At 38.3% G+C, this 6,357-nt stretch overlaps 1 pseudogene; it reads left to right on the top strand.

Moving 5' to 3' along the window:
- The first annotated feature begins 5,624 nt into the window (after positions 1–5,624).
- Positions 5,625–5,974, top strand: LOC111812353 (annotated as a pseudogene).
- Positions 5,975–6,357: the final 383 nt, after the last annotated feature.

The following is a 6,357-nucleotide window of genomic DNA, read 5'->3' as shown; positions in this document are numbered from 1 at the left end:
CTCCTTTTATGCCATTGGCAGCAATCCTCAGGTGGGCCTTCCATGCCCAGAGCCACTCTGATTCAGTGCAGCTGGGTGTACCCACTCAGGTTGACCATTAGCTAATCCACCACATCATATAGATAGTAAAACAGAATTTAAAATTGAGCACCAAAGCCAACTAACCTATCCAGAGTCTTTCCACTTGAACCAAACAAATATTTTCTTTGTCATGCTCTTGGGAGCATCCTATAAATGTTTCCCCATACTGCCTCAGTGTACACATTCACTGAACTGCTTTTGGTCTGGGGATACTAGAGCTATGAATCAGTATCTGCTCCAATAGACCCTTTAATGTACCTAGTTTATGTTTCAACAGAAAAAAACAACTCAGCTAATCACTGATAGGGGGTATAGTTCTGAGTGTTCACTCAATCACTCAAAGAAGGTGACTCTTTGCCATAGGCTGACTCAGGAACACAAAAAATTAAGGCCTAAGTAAATTCTAACTCTGTCAACCAAGTCCCCAGAATTATGTAAAATCACTATAATAATAAGAATGTGAGAAAGAATGATATCTCTACCTAGCCAACTGTTACCAGTGGCTACCTGTTGAACTATGATTTCTCTGAAATATTTCAATACATCATAGTGCTAAGTTTGAGACAGGTTATATTTCTAAGGGAAATCACAGTATGTATAGGACATTAATATCTGAGCTATGAAATAACTAATAAAGTTTCAACATTATCCCTAAAGCCCTTGGTATTAAGGGTATTCACTTAAATAAATTATAATTTCAGCTTATTTATGCATAAGATTAAAGTCTTTTTGATTTGAGTTTGCACAATATTTTTAGCTTATAATTTTCAATATTTAAAACTGTTTCTGGGCTGGTGAATTAGCTCAGTGGACTAAGCGCCTACTTTGGTAAGTGCAGGGACCAGGGTTCGATCCCTGGTCCCACATGACATGCTGGTCCTGCCACCAGGCTGAGCCAGCAACCGAGACTGTGTGTGGTAGCTCACACTTATAATTCCAGCACTGGGGAGGCGGAAAACAGGAGGATCACTATGAGTCCAAGCTGTGTAGTGAGAACCCTGTACCAAATACATAAAAAACAAAAAAACTATTTCCAAATGAATGTCTTAAACCATCTCATCTACCATGTAAGTGTATATGTACATATCATTATTTACTTATGTTTTCATGTATTTGATGAACCTACTGGTAGAGTTCTTAAAGTCAGTTATTCCTTATGCTCGGCAGTTTTGTTTCCATTTTCACTATCTAAGATGTTCCCACAGTTAACATACAAAAAGGCTTACTCACCATTATGCACCAACAGCAGGAGAAAACATTTTCATAATTAAAGCAACTTTCAATGTGTGTACAAAACACACTCAGGACCAAGGAAATGCCTCCCACCCATCTTACTTATAAACACAGACATTTTCTCTGCCCACATAGCACTTTTTTCAGAGGAAAAAGAGATTTTTCACAGGCTAGGTTTTGGAGGGTGCATAGGAGAGACAGGAGGATGGTGTTAATGGCCAGCAATTACCATCCTCACTCCACCAACAGGCACCTCTGTCCTTGGTGTGCACCTCACCCAGACAGCAGCGTCTTTTGCCATGGGCTATAGTACATGCTTCATTCAGTGACAATGGAAATTAAAAATAAGGCAAAAGTGTCAATTGGAAAATAAAAGATAATGCAGGGAGACTTCAGCTTCTGGAGAAGGAAATCTGAGTTGGGCACAACTGGCAGAGGTCAGGCTGGTCCCTTAACAAAAAGTAATAGGAAAAAAGGAAAAGTGTTTTTCTTGAGTTGTTGAAGGAGACACAGGTCTGACAATGAAGATCAGACTGGCCTCTGAACAAAGAAAAAGGCAGAAGCTTTCAGGGTTGCTTGAGGTGGGCTGGATCATTATCTCAGTTGAATTTCAAAACTCAGGGGCAGTCCTTAGGGCTCAAGGAGCAATCCTTGTCCCCTGCTTGGTGACAGCAGGGAAAGCTTTAGATTTCTTGGGTGATGTTAAGTTTAGGACAATGACTAGAGACTTTGAGTTTCCTGTTTTAGGGAGTAAAAGTTGATAGTTTCAATGTCCCTGAAAATCTCTTACCTTGGTGCCCTCACTCTGGAAGGGGGATGAGATAGGTTAGGTAAATTTAGGAGTAATAAACATTGAATGACCAGTTTTAGACAGATGTTGCTACCCAGTGACTAACCCACCTACAGGCAGAGCTAAACAGGGATCTGATTGAAAGTTTCAATATAATGGAGGAGCCAGATATAAAGTAAAGACAGGAATACCAAGTTTTATCATGTTTTTAGTTATGTATGAGGCATCTGTAGGCCTGAATGAAGAGCCATGTTTTTTTTTTCTAAGAAAAAGCAATTTTAACTAACTACCTCAAAAGAAAACACAAATTGTTCTTTTACTGAGTCACAAATCAAAGGCCCGATTTTGCTCTCTATCCCTCTGTGATGATCCTAAAGTTTTATTTTTTCAACTATTCTTATAAATGTTATGGGGGAAAAGGTGCTATGGAAAGAGTTTCCTGGCTTTAATGAGGCACCTGGTTTTTGAGATTGATACAGTTGTTTGGAGAGTACAAACCATACTTTTACGTCCTGAGTTGGGGCCCAGGAGTTGCCCTGCTCTTTGATCCTTTGGACAGCTGTAATTGTATCTTTGCACTTCTGTAAATATTTGGTGTGTTTCACTTTTTGTCAGGTAAAGGAAAACAGCAAAACAGTCCTAGGACATGCTCTACTGATTAACTCACAACCAGGGACCATGGACAGCTGCTACAAACCTAGACCGAGGGAGACCTCCAGGTCCTGATCTCTCCATGAAGTCCGGATGACAGCCAGTGCACAGTACATGGAGCTCCTCATCTGATCTGATCCCTTTTATCTAAACATAATCTATCTCTCACTTAATTATATTAAAATTATGCATTATATGAAAAAAATTAACATAGCAGATTCCTGATTGAATCATGATAGCTATTGGCATGTGTGCTATTTCCCACCACTGCCAGAGTCTGCTTGTTAAAGATAAGTGCTACAAGTTTAATTTATGCTGCACCCTGAGGATTCTTGATTGAAAATAAAACCAGTATCTATTTAAAAATTGTAATATGATTCTTTTCCAAAGGAATTAGCAAAGAGCATCCGGAGAGATGGTAATAATGTCTCCCATGTAGCTAATAGAAATGTCACGAAGCTGTTTTAGAATTATCTGTTAGCCTTTTAAATTCAAAATGACTAACCAATCTCCTTTGTCAAATAGACAATTTTAACAAGAAGTATGTCACATTTGCACTCTAAAGAATTCACGTTTTCTACAATCAGATTCAAAGATTAATGCAACACATTCTTCTAGCATAATATAAAGATTAATTAAGCAATAATCTCTACCTTTTTCACTGCTGGTGGGGAACAAGTTCACTAGTTAACTTCTCTAAACTGGTGATGGATGTTCTGGGCAGCTGATCAACCACAGTACCAGTTTTGGCAAAGGTTATTGCTGCCTTCAACTGCCCCTTGATGATTTGTGAGTCTTACAATGAAATAATCAATATTGTGTTAGAGACATTAATACTTAGAAAGAATTGATATTTATCTTTGGGGCACCCAGGAGAGTAGGCATGAACATAAAAATCTAGGTGTGATTGTAGCCACCAGAGTGAAAATTGTATCATGGATTTAATTTTAAAATAATGTATGGTTTTCAATCATTTTGTCCATTTTTCCTTATTATCTCAGATGAAACTTAATTGATGTGAAAAAATAATATGGAGAATTTGACAAAGAGACCACCATCAGGATAGACAAACTGCTGGACCCTTTACCTACTACTAATTAAAAATATGACCTGTTTTCTTCTGAGGCAAGAGGGTACTTTTTAAAAAGCTGCCTTTTGCTATTAAAAAAAAAACAGTGATCTACAGATGGTCAATAGCTAGCAGTAGATCACAGTTTGACCTTCACTAATGTGTTTCATTTGGTACTGTTATGACTTGTGTCTATATGTTCCCTCAGTGCTGCGTGTGGCCATGGGGGGACAGACTTTTCACAGAAGGATGTCCAGTGCTGGGTTTGGGTTGTGAGTGCTACACCAACCCGAGGGCAGGTAGCCTGCATATAGTATGGGGCCGGGGGCTCTTGTTGTTTTTGCTGTCTTCTACAGAAAAACTTGCCCCACTGCCAAGCCATCCTGCCTTGGATTATGGACAAAAACTCCTACAAACTGTGAGCTAAATAAACTTTTCATCCTTTAACCTTGGGTGGTAGGTATTTTTCTCCCAGCAACAAGAGAAAATAAACCAACACAGAATTTGGTAACAGAGAAGTGGGGTCATAGCAACCAGAAGGCTGTTGGTTCAAATGAAGACACAAGATCTAGGATTTTGTGTTAGCTGAGTTTTTTAAAAAAATATTTTAAATCTTTTATTTCTTTATTTGGTACAAGGTCTCATTACAAAGCTCAGACTTGTAGTGATCCTCCTGTCTCAGCCTACATAGCACTGGGATTATAGTAGTGTGCCACCACGCTTGGTTTCGGTGGCGAGCACGACTTGCCCAGGATTCCAGGGCTGGCACAGCATGTGGTACTGGGGATTGAACTCAGGCCCTTGCACTTGCCAGGTTGGCACTTAGTTCAGCTATCTCCCGAGCCCTTAGCTGAGGCTTTTTTCTTTTTGGGTTTTTGTATTACTTTTTTTGGTTAATTTCCAAGCTGAATGCTCTTTAAAATCATAATGTATTCATTCTCTTACAATTCTTACCACAATTTTATGGATCAAAAAATAAAGTATAACTCTCTACTTCCTGTCTAAATGTTCCAAGAAGGTATCTTGTGTAAATTGAAGGATGTTTTGTCTTAAGTTACTGGTTGTAACTTAAGACAAGTATGCAAGAATGAATTACTGTTGGGTTGAGACAGTGATGTCACATATTTAAAGGTCATGGAATGCAATTTACAATACTTGATTTTAAAAAATCTTTTGTGTGTGTGTGTGTGTGTGGTACTGGGGATTGAACTCAGGACCTTGCACTTGCCAGACAAGCACTTATTCTACTGAGCTATCTTTCCAGCAAGAAAAAAAAAAATCTTATTTTTGAGTATGTTGGTTTTTTTTTTTTTTCAGTCAAACTTATTCTTGAGGTGTGCTGTGGTAATGCACAATTTTGAGAAATTGGATGGGACTATTATTTGTCATGAAGTATGACACATGGTATCAACATGCCTGAACTGGTACCAATGCTTCAACTCACCAGTGAAACTGTTGATGATACAGTACTAGTGTTGGCAAACCTAACATCTGTACCCAACCTTTATCTACTCTGGTCATATCTAATACAGAAGCTAGAAAAATGAAATATTCAATTTCCTGGCTTTTCTGTTAGAGATGGCCAGGTGATATGGTTATGGCAAAGGAAATGGGAACAAAGAGTATACGATTCTTATACACCAGGATGACATCAAAGCAATAAGCTAACCTTTATTTATTTGGTCTATATTGGTGTCATAACTCCAAGTATTAGTTCCTCATTACTATCTAAGAATGTATGCTGATAGAAGTTTACAGCTGCCCATTTCAAAGGCTCCCTGAGCCTGCCGACTAGACAAGATGAGCCATGCTCACCCTCCCAAGCTGAAAAAATTTATGGACAAGAAGTTATCATTGAAATTGAATGGTGGCAGACATGTCCAAGGAATATTGCGAGGATTTGATCCCTTCATGAATCTTATGATAGAGGAATGTGTGGAGATGGCAACTAGTGGGCAACAGAACAACATTGGAATGGTGGTAATACGAGGAAATAGTATCATCATGTTGGAAGCCTTGGGACGAGTTTAAATAATGACTGCTCAGCAGAAAAATTCATGCCCCTCCTCCAAGTGCTACTTTCACTGACTGAAGATTGGGTCATACACATTTTCATATATTAAATTTTTGTTAAATAAACTTTTGTAATAGTCAAAAATGCCTCCTCAGATATCCAGTACAAAAATAGAACATGAGCTCTTTCTAAAATGAAAAAAAAAAAAAGTTTACAGCTGTCAATCAATGACAACTAGATTAAATTTTAGTGGAAAGAACTTCAGGAGGAACATGCTACATAAATCTGTTAACAATCTTTCTGCTGCATATTTTATACAACCAACAAAGAGACAGTAAGAAACTCCATAAATTCTATTTCCAGTGAAAACAGGAGACATATAATCTTCAGATGCCAAAATAGATATAACAGATGCCAAAAATTTGAGATTTAGCAGTAGTATGGCCAAAGAGAGGAGGACTTAGGAGTAAGAAGAGGGAGCCAGCCAGAGCAGATACCAACAAAAGTTATTGATATATA

The sequence above is a fragment of the Octodon degus genome, unplaced genomic scaffold (assembly GCF_000260255.1).
Source record: "Octodon degus isolate 3935 unplaced genomic scaffold, OctDeg1.0 scaffold00122, whole genome shotgun sequence".
In the NCBI taxonomy this organism is placed as follows: Eukaryota; Metazoa; Chordata; class Mammalia; order Rodentia; family Octodontidae; genus Octodon; species Octodon degus.
The sequence above is the reverse complement of the archived record's forward strand: the minus strand, read 5'-3'. Positions and strand labels throughout refer to the sequence as shown.